The 19595-nt window shown below is 47.4% G+C and overlaps 1 long non-coding RNA gene across 1 annotated transcript in view; it reads right to left on the bottom strand.

The window, feature by feature from the left end:
- Nucleotides 1–1516: 1516 nt before the first annotated feature.
- The window catches only part of LOC142020351 (uncharacterized), a 44636-nt gene continuing 26557 nt past the window's right edge, over nt 1517–19595 (bottom strand). Inside the window, exons 2-3 of the long non-coding RNA XR_012647375.1 lie at nt 2670–2827; nt 1517–1737 (exon numbers count right to left, since the gene is read on the bottom strand). This is a non-coding gene — a long non-coding RNA (uncharacterized LOC142020351). The remainder of the gene's footprint in view (nt 1738–2669; nt 2828–19595) is intronic.

Below are 19595 nucleotides of genomic sequence, written 5' to 3'. Positions count from 1 at the left end.
GTGTACATTCTGTCTGCTTTCACCTCCCCTGATCTGCAGGTATGCAGGAAGTTGGAAGCAAGAAACTTGGCTTTTTTTGAATTTATTTCTTTTTGATCAGTGTGGTGATCACACCTAGCTGCTTTAGAGAGCCCCAGCATGGAGCCACCAGGTGAGCCAGGGTCTCAGTTTAGCTAGAGGCCTACTCCCACCCCACTGCTGTGGAGGTCGTGCTTGTAGGACAGACTGAGAAACTTCTGTGCTGCATGTTTGTATGAGGTAGCCCCCTCCCACAAAGGCACCATGCAGCTGGCGGGCTAGCTTCTGCCCCACCACACCATGTACCAGCTGTGCAGTACATACCAGGCTTCTGGATAGTGGCATGTCCTGGCCTGTGTGGGGTGAAAGCTTTTGTGCTTCACATTTTCTGGGGCTTGCCCAGGGCTGGGGGGCTGGTTCCTTTCAGACAAAGATTTTTGGGTGCTGACTGGCCCCTGTAAGGCTACACATGCCGGGAGATGGCCTCCCCCACAGCAAATCTTTCTGGGGGCTGTCACTGGGGGAATAGCTCCCCCTGTAGCAAAGATTTATTTTCAGATGCTAACCCCTGCACCTAATAAGAAACCAGGTGCCTGCACTAAGTCAACAGCAGCCTCAGCTGGCCCCCAGCTCCTCCTATTTTCAGAGTTGGCCCCCTGCCTAGGCACACCACACCAGTAATCTCCCTTCCCAAAGCCTGTGGCTTCAGGGAGCCGTAGTCTCAGCAGTGGCCAGCCTGCCTGCTGCATTTTTACTGGAGAAACACTGAAGTAGCCATTGACTTGGTTCAGCCATGGTTTTATTTCTCCTGGGATTCCCTACTTTTCCTTTCAACAGGAGGGGAATGAGGGCAATGCAGTGTGGGAAGATGACATCACACACCCACAACCACTTGCGGGGCATTTTTATTCCCCAGAATGCACCAGTGAAAAAACCCAGAACTCTGGGACAGGTTCCCATAATGCACTGCTGCAACAATTGAACTTTCGCAATTCAGTGGGGATGCACTAAATTGACTTTGTGGGGAGGTGTGGATACTCAACATCGACTTTATAAACCCCAGTGTTATAAAGTTGACTTTAATTCATTTGATTTTATTTTGTAGTGTAAACATAGCCTCAGTCCCTTTGAGGATCTGGCCCTAATTTCCTTGGTTTAAGCCTGAAAGGCCAGGTGAGGCATACTAAGGAAAGCAGTGTCTGGGCCTGGAGGCATATCAGGCTCATAGAAGGGCCAGATACAACAGTTCTTCTGAGATGGGCGTGAAGAATGATTTAAATGCTGAAAGTTTCTGGCCTTCTAAATTTGAATATGGGGCAGTTGTACAGCAGGAGCTGGGGCTAAACTTTGGAGGACTGCAGGCTGACAAATCCTGGCTGGGGAACTTGAATTGGTGTGTGTGTAAGAGAGAGAGTGATGTTTGGGTTCATGTCCTTTCACAGCTCAGAGGAAGACAAATAACACTTTTATTATACACTTGAGAGAGACAGGAAAAAAAATGAGAGCAAGCATGCACCCTCTGACTTTTGTTTTATGAAAGCCAAACTCACTGTCCCAAGCACCCCTGGGATGCTGTAGCTTAGCGTGCTGATGGTCTTAGTCTCTTCTGAATTGTTCAACACCACAGTGTCAGTTACTGCAGAGTTAAAGTTATAGTTACAGTGGTGTCTCATGCCCTTCCAGAATGTGGTGAGCAGCTGAACTTCGATTGCTTGAAAACTGCGTAGTGAAAAAGTTAAAGTAACACAACTATAACCCCATCAAAATCAGGAAATACAAAAGATAAGTGTGCACTTCTCCCTGCAGTGTCACCTGAACTCAGCCTTCCCAGAGCAATGCCCCACTAGGCCAAAAACACACATTAGCACTTTGCCCAGTAATATGGTACCGTACACTGGAACGGCGCATATGAGCACTGTGCAGGTCTGGTACTTTCCTATGGTGGAAACTTAGGTTGCACTACCTAAGTTCAAACACTGAACGTACTCTGCAAAAACCACCCTGGACTTGACTAGTGGTTATCAAGCTTTACTCTTGCCCTGCCATTTTTTCTGAGGCGTTGCTTTTACTTACCCCTCTGTAAACTCTGGTAATCAGTTGTTCTGATACCAGATGATGGACAACGCCCATCTCAAGAGCATGCCCTTGTTCCTCTCTCCAGGCACATTCGGCGCTGAAATGAGCTGTAGCTGATCCAGCAAGGTATAAATATACTAATTTTCAAAGAACAATCACAGTTTGGCTGAGTTGCTCCAACTAAACCATCCACCATTCAATACAGCTACATCCAAAAGGTACAAGACCCAGTTAGTGCACTGAGGCAGATGAGAAAGAGGACAAGAGTGCAATTAGCCGGTGACAACTCCCATGTGGGTGGGCTCAACAACTGGTCCAAGAATTAACAGTTTAGGGAAGTGGAACTACTCTCAGCTCAAGGGGTGGTCTCTTGAAGTATTTTATCAGGGAGCATGGTAGAGAGAAAACCTGAACTACAATGCAAGTGCTATGGAGACACAATCTGTTACTCTCTAGGCATGTCACTCCAGCACTTTTCCCCAGTTCTCAAACAAATGGAAATTTAACAGATAAAATGAATTGAGGTCTCCCCCAAATAATAGTTTCGTAGCTGGAGATTAAAAATATACATTTACCTAATGCACAGTAACCCTTGGTGAGAGTACTGGTCAGGGTCTGGATTCCATGGCAAAGTCCCTTTGAAATTTCAAGTACCTTCAAAATCTTTTCAGAGGTAGTATCTTCTCTTGAAGCTGAAGTTCTGCTCACGAGTCATTCCAATGCAGAGAATAACCTGGAAAATGACATTTTACTTTTACCTTTATTGCTTCAGAAAAAATATTTTGAAGTTAATGGATAATCCAAAACTCTGCAGCTCTTCAGCCAAGTTAAAAAACTCTCAACAATAAAAATCAAAAGAGCTCTAGCGATGTATTAATAATTGAAGCTAGCAACATACAGACAAGCACCAGAAAAGCACACTTAAGTACTGGAGTGAATCAACTCATAAGAAGTCATCAGAGCTAGTAAAAATATCAGGACAATGAGCCATGACTATGATGAGGTAAAAATTATAAAAGAAAACCAGAAACCAAGCAGCATCCAGGTGACGAACATACAATCTCTTCAGAAGTTTCAAACTCAAATGCATTTTGACTGTCTTGAGTGTCAGAGTGTCAGTCTGAAAAATCTGAAGAGGTTTTCTTTCCCTTGACTCAGTAACATTCTGAATACTTTCATCGGAGGTTACTAAAACTTTTATCAGCATGAATTAATCCTCACAACAGTTCTGTGAAGTAATGAGTATTTTCCACCCTTTTTACTTAGGGTATATCTACACTATGAAATTAGGTCAAATAAGTTAAGGTCAATTTTTGTAGCACGCAATTTTGTAAAGTCAAGGGTGCCCATCCACACTGGCCCATGAAGTCAAGGGAGTGTGTCCCATTAGGGTTGCTGCTTCAATTTCATCAGCAATGCACTGTGGGTACCTACCTCACAGTTCCTACTGCCCTGTTGCATTGTGGGTTTCTGTTCCAGTGTCTGAAGGGACAAAAGTGTGCAGCAGGTGGTTCTGGGTGTGTGTTGTCAGCATCCCATAGTGCAATTGTCTCCTCCCCCTCCCTTTGGAAAGCAATGGCAAAAGTGGTTTTCATGCCCTTTTCATATCTGTGCAGACACCATTGCAAGGCTAGCATGGAACTCATACTACTTCACACTGTTGGGCCTAGTATTGTGAACACCTCACACATTGTGCTGTGGAGCCTGAACAGCCGTCAGAGTGATGAAGACTCTGAGGAGGACATGGCATGGGCATGTACAAACGTGAAGCACTGGAGAGAAGGAAGTGGGAGATGCTGGCTGCACTCGAGGTTTTGCACACAGTGGAGTTCCAGTTCTGTTGCCATAAAATGAGCTGAGACTGGTGGGACCACCTTGTTTTCCACGTATGAGACAATCTGCAATGTCTACAAAATGTCCACATGCATTAACCCACTTTCACAGAACTTTGTGAATTGCTTTCCCCTGCCTTGAAGCACTATAACACCAGAATGAGACCTGCTGTGACAGTTCAGCAGTTTGTAGCAATAGATTTGTGAAAGCTTGCAATGTCAGACAGCTGCTGGGCAGTGGGCAATCAATTTGGAGTGGGCAAATCTATAGTGGGGGCTGCTGTGATCCAGGTAGCCAACTATGAAAGACAGTGACTCTGGGAAATGTGCAGACATAGTGGATGTTTTTTCCAGGATGGAGTTCCCTCCCTATGCTGGGGCAATAGCTGGAATGTACATCCCTATCTTGGCATCAGACCACCCTGCCACAGAGTACATAAGCCACAAAGGGTACTTATTCATGGTGTCACAGGGGTTGGTGGACCACACGTGTCATTTAACCAACATCAGCATGGGATGGTCATGAAAAGTGCGTGATGCACAGATCTTTAGGAACTCTGGTCTGTTCAGAAAGCTGCAGAATGGAACTCCCCCCCTCAACAGAAGACCACCATTGGAGATGTGGAGATGCCAACAGCGATCCTGGGTCATGGCACATAAAGCCGGGACCACATTAAGAAGTAGTTCAACTACCTGCTGCACAAGTGCAGAATGATAGTAGAACTTTCATTTGACATTTAAATGTCAGGTTCAGGAGCCTCCTTACTCTGTTAGAGCTCAGTGAAGCAACATTCCCCTCATGGTGGCAGCCTGCTGTGTGCTTCATAATTTACATGAGGTAAGGGGGAAAATTTCATGCCAAACTGGAGAGCTGAGACAGATCAACAGGCCACTAATTATGTGAAGCCAGATACCAGCGCAATAAAAAGAGCACAGTGAGGGGCACAGCTAAGCAGCGAGGCTTGGAAAAAATGGCTTTATGAATAACCAGACAGCGACATGACAGTTATATTTGTTGCTCTTAAGGAGGGTCCTCCTGAATGATGTGTGCTTGCCTGTAAACCTCCCCCACACCATGCAACACAAGCAATACAGACACTGATTGTGTGAGCTTAATCAATTTTATTCAGGAGACATTAAAGGAGTTCAGGGCTTCGGAGGTGGGCAAGCAAAGGCATTTTGCCATCCAGGTTGGGAAATGTCAGCCTTCTGCTCTCCCTGGGAAAGGAATGCAAGGTTTCCCTTGACTCCCCCACCCTCCATTCTGCGGTGCTGATGGGAGGAGGTTAGGGAACATGGTGAGGAACATGTGATTCAGCATTGGCTGCAGCGGGTCTCTGTGGTCCTGTACCAGACACAACAGGAGCTCTGTTTGCTGCCTCATCAGCTGCAACATCTTCTCCTGGGTCTCTAATTCATGCTCTCTAGAGTTCTCCTCACCTCACAATCCACTCTCCTTTCTTCCGATCAGCCCGTCTCTCCTTCAGCGTGGTTTTCCTCCACACTTTTAACGGTCCCTTGCCTATGTGGATTACTTCCATATGCTCTATGAATATATCTTCCTGCATTTATTTTCTCCTGCAGATCTGTGCCAGCCTAACAACTGGGGAAGAGGGCATGGAGCAGTGGTCAAAGAACCCACTATTGAGCACACTGCAACAAAACATAAGTGAGGCCACACATTAAAGAGAGACATTTACTGTAGATGAGAAATTTAACAACACACAAAGGAATTTCATGAAAGAAACTCTGTGGAACACAATAGGGATATATTCTGTGGAAAGACAAATTCTGTATTTTAAAGGTCCTCTATGCAGCACATACTACACAAAGATATTAAGGGATATCCTTGCCTCGGTTTGCTTCCAGTCATGGTAAGGCACAGATTGGGGGCATGCTTTCAAGCCTGTGTCTGCAAAAGCAGTTTCTGCAGCTGTGCGTGCTGCAAGCGGGTGGCGGGGAGGAGGGCTAGGGGCTATGGCAGTGGCAGTCACTATGTGCTTCTCCTTTCTGCTTTGCTGGGACATAGAGCCTTCACTTTCCCAGGCACTGGAGAAAGGAAGGGAGGTGATGGAGAGGGCAAGCATAGCAGAGTGGCTTGCATCTCCCACACTCACAGCATGCTTCCATTCCCCTCTCTGATTGGACAGTTAAAGTTTCCATTCCCCCCAGCAGCCCAGAGAGGGATGTGGGGAGAAGTGGTCCAGGCATGGTGGAACAGCTTGTACAATCATATAATAACTTAATGCTCCTTCCCCTGCTTCCTCTAGATTGCAAAAAGAGACATCAGACTTGTAGCATGATTAAAAATGAGAATTCACCTGCTTGCGCTCACCAGAGGTGCCCTCCCTGCCATCAGGGTCTGTCTGTGATATGTTCTGGTAGGAGAGGATGAGATCCAATGTTACAAAAAGGTCCTGGCTGTCGGTGAGATCCACTGTTCAATTCGCCTGCTGACCATCGCTGTCCTCCTTTGCTTCCTCATCCAGGTCCTCCTTGCTGTTGCCAGTGGCTTCCTGAGGAATCTCCTTGGAGGTATCCACATAATCTTTGGGGACAGTGGCAGGGTCACCCCCTAGAACCCCATGCAGCTGCTCATAGAAGTGGCAATTTTGGGCTGATGATCCAGACCATCTTTTTGCTTCCTTTGTTTTATTATATCCCTTCCTGAGCGCCTTTATTTTCACGCAGCACTGTGGCACTGTGTCCCTGGTGTATCCTTTTTCCTCCATGTCCTGTGATATCTTGGTGTAAATATCTGCATTTATTTTGCTGCTTTTTAGTTTTGCCAGCACAGATTCATTTCCCTGCCCCCCACCCCTCCCCCATCAATGAAGTCCTCGATCTCCTGCAAACTCCATGCTGGAGCTTGTCTGTGACCCTGGGAATTCATGGCTGAGGTGCTGCTGAGGTGTGCTGCCTGCTCTGCCCACCAGGCTAGCAAACAGGAAATGAAATTCAAACTTTCCTGGGCCATTTCCTGCACATCGGGAGAGTAGCAAAGCTGAAAGTGGTTGCCAGAGTGGTCACATGTGGGCACTGTGATTCACCTCCAGGAGAAAGTTGAATTTCCTGGAGTGCTGTCTGCAATGCCCTAAGGTTGACCATGCAAGGCTGAATTGGGTGTTACACCTCATGAGAAGCAGGAGTACAAAAGTCAACCTAAAGTCGATGGAACGGACCATATAGTATGGAGTGATTGCTTGGAAATTTGACCTAAGTCACCTAAATTCAACCTGATCTCCTAACGTAGATCAAGCCTCAAGCTGACAGAGATTAAGTGACTGGCCTAAGGCCACAAATGGAATAAATGTCAGAACTAGGGAATGATCCACGTATGTGCTAGTTTCTAGACTGCTGTGGCAACTGCTAGGTCACACTTGCTCTATCACCAAATACATCATTTCATTAGTCTTTGAAGTGCTACATTTCTGCTGCTTTGGTTTGCTCTACACTTGTCATGTATAATGAGTTGCATTTTGGGTTTTTAGTTGTTGTTCTCCCAAGACCACAAAAGGTTAGTTTTATTATTCAAGCACCTTTTTCTAACAGGCTTTAGTACTTTTTTTGATGTCACTGGAAGGAATTGGCGTGCATGTATAAAAAGAAAAGGAAAGGAATCTGTTAATGTCTGTAAGAATGTTAATAAAAAAGTACTTTTGTGTCTGAAAAATGAATAGCTGCAATTGAACTTCTGCCCAAGAATTCCATTAACTGTAGCAAATGGCGAATATCACGTTTGCACAAAGTAATGATGATGATTACTTTTGGAGTGTTTTGCATTTCCCAATATGAGCTTTTACTTTTGTGTTTGCACTCTGTATCCACTCTCAAAATTTCCTGCATTCCCTGCCAGGATCGGTCTTTCTAGAAAGACTTACAACTGCTAGCAAATCAACTTTCTGGTGAAACTCTGCCATTTCTGGCTCTTACCAAGATGAGTTTGGTATCATATGTATTATATGATTTTTGCTACGTCTGTCTATCTGTCTGGACAAGGTTCTACCTTGCCCCCTCCCCCACTGTGCTGACCCCAGCCCTTCCACTGGCTAGTGCAGGGTCCAGCCCAGCCCCCGCAAGTATGCCAGTCCCAGCCCCTCTCCCAGCCAGCATGGGACCCAGCCCAGCCCCCAATGGCACCTTCCCGCACCAGGGTTCCCTAAGCTAGCACGGGGCCTGGGCCAGCCCCCCTAATTGAGCCCCCCTGCACTGTGCTATTGTGGGGCCTGGCCCAGCCCTCCAGTGGAGCCCCCCTCCCCACCCCCCCGCATGGTGCCAGCCCCATCCCTCCCGCAGCCAGGGCAGGGCCCAGTCTATACACTTTGGATATGCATTACAACAAGTTTCTGTCTAGAACTTTCTAACAGACCAACTTCCGCTTGCAAGTGGAGCTGCAACCAAGCCTCTAGTTTTTCTGACTTCTGGTACTGGGCAGGGAACATATCCCCAGATATTCCCAACATGGATGAAGGGATTTACCAGGAAATGTCAGGTCAGCTTTTCGTGATCTAGACTTGAACAGCCCCTTCCCTTCTCTGCACACACAGAAACAGCTCCTACTAGTGATCTCGCCATCCCATCACCACCTCCTCCCTCCCTGTGGTCAGCTAAATGTAACTAGTAGCCGGGGTTTTTGGAAACCAGCCTTGAGTTCATTTTTATTGCTCTGTTTTATGCTGCCTGTCTTGAAGAAGTGTTTAACTCTGAACTCAGTACTACCCTGTGCTTGCCAGATTTATTCCTTGTGGCATTAAGATATTTGAACACCTTGTTGACTGGCTGCTTTGAACAATAAACCCAGAAGCTGAACATGTGCAGGCCAGCACTGTTCCCGAGAGACAACCTATTCTACCTTCTCAGTTATGGCAGGCAAACTACACTCCTTGCTCTTCTCCCGTCCCATAAGCTATTCTGAGCATAACCTCTTTTTCAAGTGCTGTACTCGAATAGTTGGCTGCTGATACTTTCACCATTCCATTGACTTTATTAACCTTAATAAAGGAGCTAGCGAACAGGGGCAGCTAACAAGGAAGTTTCATGAGGGAATTTAGAAGGGGAGGTTACAGAGGGCAAGATTAATGTTGTTTAAACGTAACTAAAACCCAAACTGATCTTTAAAAAAGTCCTCATCGAGTAAGGAATTAGCTGCAGGAGTAAAAAGAGAACGCAGGCAGAAGCCCAGCAACAGAGTGGTGTCTATCCAGTTTATTGTACCTGAGCTAGCATTTATGGCTACCTGTGGGCAGGTGGCATTTGTGTACGTTCAGTGCAAGGAGTTCAGATACTGCATACAGGCTTTGGAGAACAGAGTGGCTGAATTGGAAGAGCTAAGGGAGGTAGAAAGGTTCATGGATGAGATGTTCTGGGATATAGTAGAACAGTTCCAACCCCAGTCCCCACCCCGGCTGAGGAGGGCAAAAGTCTAAGGGAAGGAGAATATCCAACTGAAGCAGAGAGAAATGATCCCATAACTGGGATCCTCCTTCCAGACCATGTTGTGAAGGATTCTTTCAAAGATGGGGTTTACTTTCAAAACAGCAGTGTCTACACTGGTTTTCTTCTTTCAAAAGAAGCTCTTTCAAAATAAGAATATGCAAATAAAGTGCCAGGTATGCAAATCTGCACCTCATTTGCATTTTCAATCTCCCTCGTTTGCATATGTCTTTCGAAAGAGGAATGCAAGTGTAGACACAGCCTGTCTTAATAGTGCCTGTTCTGAAATAGCAATTTCAAAATAGGCATTATTCCTCAAGGAATGACATGTACTGGAATTGAAAAATGCACCTTCTATTTCGATTTTATTTCAAAATAGCGTGTGTCTTTCAGACGCTGCCAAAATTATTTCAGAATAACTGCTGTTATTTCAAAATAACTTTGCTGTGTAGACACAGCCATTGCGGATAGGTCTCTGGAAAATTCCAGTCATTGCAGAGAAGCAGTCAAAAAAACCCAAAAAAACCAGAACATTAGAAACAATTAAAAAAGGATAGAGAATAAGACAGAACATATTTTATTGCCTCTATATAAATCCATGATAGCACACCATGTAGAAGTAGAAGTGGTTGCCTTATCTTAAAACACAAGCAAAAAAACAACCAAACAAACAAACCAAAAACACCTTGGCATTGGAAAAAAATTCAGAGAAGAGCAATAAAAATGATTAGGGATATGCAACAGCTGGCATATAAATAGAGATTAATAATACTGTCATTTTGCAGTTGGAAAAAAGACAACTAAAGGGGATATAGTAGACATCTATAAAATCATAACTAGTGTGGAAAAAGTGAATAAAGAAGCGCTCACAGAATCACAGAATGCTAGAAGTGGAAGGGACCTCGAGAAGTCAATAAGTCCAGTCCCTTGCCCTCATGGCAGGACCAAGCACTGTCCAAAGTCTCTAGACCACCTCTGATAGATGTCTGTCTGGCCTGCTCTTAAATATCTTCAGTGATGGAGATTCCACAACCTCCCTAGGAAATTTATTCCAGTGTTTAACCACCCTGACAGTTAGGAAGTTTTTTCCTAACGTGTAACATAAACCTCCCTTGCTGTAGTTTAAGCCCCATTGCTGCTTGTCCTGTCCTCAGAGGTTAAGGAGAACAATCTTCCTCCCCCCTCCTTGTAAAACACTTTTAAGTACTTGAAAACCACTATCATGTCCCCTCTAAGTCTTCTCTTTTCCAAACTAAACAAGTTCATTTCTTTCAGTCTTCCCTCACAGCTCATGTTCTCCAGACCTTTATCATTCTTGTTGTCCTTCTCTGGATCTTCTCTAATTTCTCCACATCTTTCTTGAAATGTGATGCCTAGAACTGGACACAGTATTCCAAATGAGGCCTAATCAGCGCAGAGTAGAACAGAAGAATGACTTCTCATGTCTTGCTCACCAAACATTTATTTAGTTAGTTATTTACTCCTTCCCATAACAAAAGAACTATTGGTCACCAAAGAAAATCAATAGGTAGCACGTTTAAACAAACAAAAGGAAATACTTCTTCACATAATACACAGTCAATTTGTGGAACACCTTTCCAGAGGATGTTGTGAAACCCAAGAGCAAAATAGGGTTCAGAAAAAGAGCTAGACAAATTCATGGAGGATAGGTTCATCAATGGCTATTAGATAGAAGGGGTAGGAATGGTGTCCCTAGCCTCTGTTTGTCAGAAGCTGGGAATAGGTGACAGGGGATGGATCAGTCGAAGATTACCTGTTCTGTTCACTCCTTATGGGGCACCTAGCATTGGCCATTGTTAGAAGACAGGATACTTGGCTAGATGGACATTTGGTCTAACCCAATATGGCCATTAGTTAGGGGTATGACAGATTTTGTACTGTATGTATTTTATGACTTTCAAACCAAACTTTGTTCTTCTGGACAATTAAAGGATTATTCCCAATGTATATACACTCTTACCTTAACCTGCATATCAAATGATTTTAACATTAGCTTTAATAAAAATGTCTAATGATGCAGAGAAACAGCTCTGCAGAGATCCAGATCCCAAATAATAGCAGAGAGTACTTCTACATAGCTGTGTACGTTCATATAGCTGTGTGGGCCAGGCAAAGCTTTGGAAGCCAGAGGGGTTTCTCTTGTAGATCACACTTCCTTTCCTTTTTCGATCTGATTTATTATCGTGCTCAGCAGATCTATGACAATTAATTTTTACCACATTACCTCAAATTATGGATTCATTCATGTTTTAGGTCAGGGCAGCCAACAAGTTAGGGACCAAGAGCCATGGATAGAGTGCAAAGAGACACATGGATACAGTGCAAAGAACCACATATTATATATTTATTTTTATCTATCTCTCTAGCTAGCTAGCTATAATATCTATGTATCTATAGATAGATAGATAAAAATAAATATAATATATAGCTCAATGCCCTCCCCTTCCTCAGAACCAGGCATCCCCAGTGCCTAGCTGTAACCCAGTTCCCCACCCTTCCCCCAGAACCAGGCACCCCCAGCTCTAACACAATTCTCTTTCTCTCCCCCAAAGCCAGGCACCCGCAGCCCCTTCCCCTCCCACAACTCTAACTCGAGGCCATTGACTCACTGGAGCCGCTGCCACCGCCGCTGCCACCACATGCTTTTCCCACCAAACACTGGGACATGTGCAGAGCGGCCGACAGGACTCCCGGTGCATGGGTCCAAGGAGGAGCTGCATTTAATGGCTCAAAGAGCTGCACGTGGCTCTAGAGCTGCGGGTTGGCCACGCCTGTTTTAGGCAGGAGAGGGGAGCATTACTAGGTCCATTTCATTTTAAAGGCAGGATTATTGGTAACCCAGAGCAACCACAACAATAGGCAAACAGCAAAGTAGCACTGATAACACTCCTTCCGACAGCAGGGAGCCCTACAGTTTTAACTCTTCCAGTGCACCAGGGCCAAATGAGCTCAAGAAATACATAAGGTATGAATTAAAAAGTCTGGTTTTGCTTACATCTCCTTGATCATCCAAGAAGCCTGTCAAAAAAAGATTTCTAAACAGGAGTATGCATAGCTGGCATGTATTTCCACTGAAAGCAGCAATTTAAGGCAAGGGAACAAAGTCATAAACAGTCTGGCAGCATCCACATTGAAGAAAAAGCCCTAGATATGTTTCAAAACCTCAAACAGCCCAGGGTTCTCCCCTCCTGGAGGGTTTTGGCAAGATGATTTGAACAAGATATAAGGAAATAGTCAGAAGATAAATAAATCTTTGACAGCAGCCTGTCGTGCCTCTGAAGTTCAGGATCGTGGCTTGAAGTCTATGTAGGGTGGCCAGCTTTCTGACAGAAATAAACCAAACACCCTTGCCCCAGCCTTCCTCTGAGGCCCTGTCACATTCACTTCACGCTCCCTCCCCCCTCACTCACTCACTCATTTTCACAGGGTTGGAGAGTGTTGGGAAAGGTCCCTTTTGGACTGAGTGTTCAGGCAAAAACCAGACACCTGGTCACCCGAGTTGCGTCTGCTTAATTCATGGCACATTAAGATTACCATGTCTGACCTTTCAAAAAAGATGATACCCCTGAGAGACAGTGTATCTGTATCAACATCTACCAGCTCACCTTGTATTAATGCACTATATATACTAACAGTGTTTTTCAGTCTTTTTTTTTTTTACAAAGTACTCCTTTTTTGAAAAAAAAAAAAAGTACCCCCAGATTTCTCTCACATACTCCTAAAGGTACACATACCACCGGTTGAGAAACATGGTCCTAAAGTAATCTGCGGTTTTGAAACAAGTGCCATTCAACCTTCCCAAATCACTGTACCCTTTTCAGGAGCCAGATTCTTTTTACGTACCACCAAGTTACAATTCCCTTAAAAACTACTTACTTATAAAATCATGCAAAAATATCACAGAAGACTACTACTGAAAACTTGCTGACTTCCTACCATCTTATTATCAAAGAAATGAATTGGAATAGAAATAGTGAACTTACATTTCACTGTAAGGCATACGAAGCAGTAGAAACAAGTCATTATCTGAATGAGCTTTTAGAGTGTACTGACTTTTCCAGTATTTTTATGTAGCCTGTTATAAAACTAGGCAAACATCCAGAAGAGTTGTACACCCTGGAAGACCTTGGTGTATCTCCCAAGGGTACTCATACCACTGGTTGAGAAACTCTGTACTATAACACATTAATACACTGGGAGTTGGTAGATACTGATACAGACACTCTCCCTCTCAGGGGTATCTTCTTTTTTATATAAAACAAAAGAGCAGAAATGTAGCACTTTAAAGACTAACAAAATGATTTATTCATTGATGAGCTTTTGTGGGACAGACCCACTTCATCAGACCAATCTCATTTCCAATACAGACTAACATTTTTAAGGACAGAGAACCAAAAAAAAAAACTGCAATAAAAACTGACAAATCAAGTACATAGGACTGAAGGAGTGGGGTAGAGGAGTAGGGGTGTTAAGTCTCCTGCCTGAGATAATTATGATCAAAGGAAGGGAAGCAGTCCTTGTAAAGCCTCTCTGTTCATACCACATATTAATGTGTTGAATTTGAATATGAATTCCAATTCAGAAATTTCTCTTTATGTTCTGTTATTTATCTTCTGAGGCCTATCCTGAAGTAGCTGGTTTCTGGGTACTCATCTGGCCATGTCAATCTATTTTTTCACATCTCCCAGTGGGTCATTAAGTTTTATATATGCTTGGTAGAGGTCTTGAAGCTTTCGGTCTCTGTCAGGAGGATCAGAATAGATGTGATTGTATCTAAGGGCCTGACTATAAATAATGGATTATGTGGTGTGTGCTGGGAGGAAGCTGGAGGTATGTAGGTAAGTGTAGCAATCAGTGGGTTTCTGGTGGAGAGTGGTATCGATGTGGCCAACAGTGATTTGTACTGTGGTATCCAGGAAATGTATTTCTCATGTGGAATAGACAAGTATGAGATTGATGATAGGGTGCAGGTTGTTAAAACTTCTGTGGAATTGTTCCAGAGTCTCTTTACCAAATGATAAAAATGTCATCAGTGTCGCGTAAGTAAAGAAGGGGTAACAGGGGACAAGAGCTAAGGTATCGTTTTTCTAAGTCAGCCAAAAAATGTTAGCATACTGTGGGGCCATGTGAGTGCCCATAGCAGTGCCACTAATCTGGAGGTATAAATTGTCCCCAAATTGGAAATAATTTTGGGTGAGAACACAGTTACATAGGTCAGCCACCAGATTTGCTGTGGTAATATCAGGGATGGTATTCTTGATACCTTGTAATCCATCTCAGAAGATCAATAACAACACACCTTCTTCTTCGAGTGTCCCCGTGGGTGCTCCACGATAGGTGTCGGGCTCGCCCGGCGCCGCAGATCGGATCTTCCAAGCAGTTTCTGCCGGACCGCGCATGCACCGGCGCGCGCTGCTCCCTTGGTGCTCCTGGCCATGTGCGCGATCCGGTCCCCGCCAGTTCCTCTCAACCGCCGTCGGCTGCAGACGGAATCCAACTAGGCTAAGGCCAAGTAGCGTATTCAACGACTTAACTGTTTCTTTTAAAGTTTCTTTCAAGTACTTAGGCTACTGCAAGTTAGCCGGCTGTTATTTTTACAAAAAAAAACAAAAAACAAAAAACAAAAGCAAACTACAAGTGGGACAGCTTCACCAGTCCCAGTAACAAGCGCCGGAGGCCAGGAGCATAGGGCCATCAGCCCTCCTGCTGCGGCAGGCCATCGGAGGGGGAAAACAGCACAGAGAAGGTGCTAAGTATCCGTTTAACACCTGAAAGACTCACCAACAATGTCTTCTTCAGGATTTAAAAAATGTGAGTCCTGCCGAGAGGCGATGCCAGCGTCCGATGGGCACAGTCTATGCATAAGGTGCCTTGGGGAGTCCCACGTTGCACAGAAATGCTCCTTCTGTGCTAAATTAACAGCCAGAGCAAGGAGAGACAGGGAGATGCGGCTTAAAATGCTGCTTTTTGACAAGGCCCTCCAGCCAGACGTGCTGGAGCGGCCGCAGCAGGAGGGACCCTCCGGGGCCCATAAAAGGAAAGCTGCCTCCCTCACCCCATCAGCGCAAAAACGGAGGAAAGCCTCCCCAGCCCGATCCCTGCCGGAAGCAACAGCGAGCGGGACGGGAGGAGCGAGCAGCCCCCGGCCGCAGCAACAGCTGATCGGCGGCGGCACGGAGAGCCACGTGGAAGCGGCTCAGCCTCCGATAATCAGCCAGCCGCCCCGCACCGCAGGCAGGGCGGCGGCTAAACAAGCACCGGTACCGGCGGCACCGCAGGCAGTGGCACCGACCCCCGGGGAACCGGCGGTGCAGAGCGCGCAGGCACACAACCTGCAGGCACCGAGGGACACCGCACGTGCGGCACCGCCTTCGAGCGTGCCTAGCATGGTGCGGACGGGGCCGGCATCCCCCGTGCGTCAGGGGGCGGAGTTACCTCCTCCAGGGAGGGGGAAGGCTGCACACAAGAGGAGGCATCGCAGCCCCTCTCCGGACAGGGCTGTGGAGCTGCTCTCTCACAGCCCTCCGCTTATGCTGCAGACTCCAACCAGAAGGCAGGGGTCCCCCCTAGCCTACCCGGAGCCCCCTTCTCCATTTTTGCAACCAGCCTCACCCTGGCTGGAACCACCTTCACCCTTCCTGGGGTTTGAACCGCTGGACTATTATGCAAAATCGCTCTCTCCAGTGTCTCGACGATCTCCCTCCCCCAGACGCAGAGGGTATGCACCAAGGGAGTGGTCTAGGTCACCCTCCCAAGAACAGTGCCTATACTGCCATGGTCGCCCCTACCACGCGGGGCATAGACACCATCGGCAATCTACTAGGGAAAGATCCCCACAGACGATCCCGTACCCCCGAGGGCAATCGCGACCGGGGACAGAGACTCAAGCATCTCAGGGGGGACTGGCTATGGAACCCCGAGACTTTCCCTCCCAAACCTCTAGCGAGAGGGTGTACCATCACCAGCAGGAACCGGAAGGGTCCAGAGAGACGTATCCCAGCGGTTCCTCGCTCTCCTCCCCGGACGAGGCTATGGCCCCGGGGGACGTCCATCCTCCGGACGATCTCAAACAGTTTCAAGAGCTGTTTAAGAGGGTGGCCTTCACGCAAGGCATCCAGACAGCAGAGGTGCAAGAGAAACACCATAAGCTCCTCAAAAATTTGAGACCTCCGGCCTCCTCCAGAGTAGCAATACCGCTTGATGAAGCAATCTTAGAGTCCGCCACTACGATATGGCAGACCCCTGCGACTATTCCGCCTGTCCAAAAGAGAGCGGACAAGAAATACTTCGTGCCGGCGAAGGGCATGGAGTTCCTGTTCAGCCACCCACAGCCAAATTCCTTGGTGGTGGAGTCATCGCAACAAAGATCAAAGACATCTCAATTCAGGACAGGGGGAACAGACAAAGATGCCAAGAAGCTAGAGCTGTTCGGCAGAAAGGTCTACTCCTCCTCCACTTTAACGCTGCGCATGGCAAATTACGCAGCGCACTTAGCGAACCATAATTTCGACAACTATTCCAGGTTAACCTCCCTCATGGACTCGCTTCCAGAGGACAAAAAGCCGGTGCTCAAGGCCATAGTGCAAGAAGGCTACACGGCCTCGAGGACGGGAGTTCAGATCGCCCTGGACGTTGCGGACACAGCAGCACGTTCCACAGCAACGGCAGTGGTGATGCGAAGGGAGTCTTGGCTCCAGACCTCGGGTATACTGAGGGATCTGCAGGCGAAGATAGTTGACCTTCCCTTCGACTCGCAGAAGCTGTTCGCTGAATCAACCGACTCGGTCCTTCATTCAAGTAAAGACTCAAGAGCCACACTCAGGACCCTGGGGATTTACACCCCTCCATACACAAAGAAAAGGTACTACCCTCAACAAAGACGGTACCAGTACCAGCAACAGCGCCCCCAGTACCACAGGGGTTACGAGCAAGGGCGACATCAACAGCACCAGCAGTACAGAACTCCCAGGCGACGTTCACAACAGAGCCGTGCGTCCTCGGGGCGGGGCCAAAGGCCACAAGTTTGACATACAGATCCAGGGCTGCGCCATCACTACCAGCGCACAAGGTCATCCGAAGCAACTATTCCACCATCGCCTCCGACCATTCTACGACCAGTGGCAAAGGATCACCACAAATGGGTGCTGGAGATCATAGCCACGGGGTATGCCATCCGCTTCCAGTCGCTCCCACCGTCACGACCTCCACCCAAGCCCCACCTCCAGGAGGCCTCCCATGTAGCGAGGCTCAGGCAGGAGGTGGACCATCTCATGCTCATAGGGGCGGTGGAAAGAGTGCCGGAGCAACTGCAAGGGAAAGGGTTCTACTCCAGGTACTTCCTCACGGAGAAAAAGACAGGAGGCTGGAGGCCCATCTTAGACCTTCGCGGCCTCAACAGGTACCTGCGCAAGCAACGTTTTCGGATGACCACAATCGCCTCCATCCTTACAGCACTGGACGATGGAGACTGGTTCGCAGCCCTCGATTTACAAGACGCGTACTTCCACATAACTATCCATCCGGCTCACCGGCGATTCCTCCAGTTCATGGTAGGCAACGAACACTTCCAATACAAGGTCCTACCGTTTGGCCTCTCCTCGGCCCCCAGAGTCTTCACCAAGACCTTGGCAGTGGTGTCAGCCTACCTGCACAGACAGGGGGTATTTATTTTCCCGTATCTGGACGACTGCCTGCTCAAAGGGGCCTCGAAGGGGGAGGTTCTGCGCATGATACGCGTCACAGCAACCACGTTCTCTTCACTCGGCCTGGTTATCAATCTGGCAAAATCAAAAATAGACCCCACACAGGACATAGAGTTCATAGGGGCTCGTATAAACTCGGTTACAGTGAGAGTATACCTACCAGAGACTCGCTTTCGGGCCATCGGTTCCCTCGTGCAGGTCATCACCTTCAGCCCTACGGTGCCGGTCTTGACGTGCTTGCAGCTGCTGGGCCACATGGCAGCGGCGACGTTCGTAGTACAGAACGCCAGGTTACACATGCGCAGCATGCAGCACTGGCTGGCGAGTGTATACAAACCGGCAGTACACACCGTTCACAGGGTGGTGTCGCCCACAGCCGGAGTGCGCAAATCCCTACAATGGTGGGTAAACCCCAGGAACCTGCTAACAGGGGTACCCTTCCACCAGCCGCAAATATCGGTTTTTCTCACTACAGATGCCTCCCTCATAGGGTGGGGAGCGCACATGGGCGAAGAGGTGACTCAAGGACTGTGGTCACCCACGGAACAGTCACTACACATAAATATATTGGAGCTCAGAGCAGTGTTCAACGCCTGCAGACACTTTCGAGACCGCATACAAGGCAGAGTCGTTGGGATCAGTACAGACAATACCTCCACCATGTTTTATATAAACAGGCAAGGAGGAGCTCGATCCCGTGCCTTATGCGCGGAAGCAATCTGCTTATGGAACTGGTGCATCGCCAACAATATAATCTTGAAAGCCTCATACTTGCCGGGTGCGCACAACGTGAAGGCAGACCAGCTGAGCAGGCATTTTGCACTCACACACGAGTGGCAGATCCGTCCCGATCTGCTACGGCCGATTTTCCACGCATGGGGTTTTCCCCAAATAGACCTGTTTGCCACTCAGCACAACAAGAAGTGCCCACGATTCTGCTCCAGGGCAGGACTGGGATGGGGGTCCCTGGGGGACGCGTTCGCGATCCCGTGGAGGGGCCCCCTGCTTTATGCGTTTCCTCCCACAGTGCTGATCCACAAAGTCTTGCAGAAAGCCAGGAGGGAAAGGGCCCGGATGATCCTGATAGTCCCAAGTGGGATCGACAACAATGGTTCCCCCTTCTCCTGCGCATGTCGGACCGTCCACCGATGCCTCTTCCGGTGGCGCCGGATCTGCTCACGCAAGCCCAGGGGTCCATAGTGCACCCGCACCCCCAAAGCCTGCAACTGCAAGCGTGGTTAATCCATGGCTCAGCTCCCTAGAGAGCACATGCACAGTGGAAGTACAGCAAGTCCTAGAAAGTAGCAGGAGGACTTCCACCAGGAAGACCTACAAGCAAAAATGGACTCGCTTCACGGCTTGGTGTTCTACCAAACAGCTGGCCCCCCTTTTGGTGCCTATACCTACAATACTAGAGTATTTACTGGACCTCAAGAGAGGAGGACTCTCGCTATCCTCATTGAAGGTCCACCTTGCCGCCATCTCGGCGTTCAGACATGAGGAGGAAGGGCAC

The sequence above is a fragment of the Carettochelys insculpta genome, chromosome 13 (assembly GCF_033958435.1).
Source record: "Carettochelys insculpta isolate YL-2023 chromosome 13, ASM3395843v1, whole genome shotgun sequence".
Classification (NCBI taxonomy): Eukaryota; Metazoa; Chordata; order Testudines; family Carettochelyidae; genus Carettochelys; species Carettochelys insculpta.
Note: the sequence above shows the minus strand (reverse complement) of the source record. Positions and strands in the feature narration are given on the sequence as shown.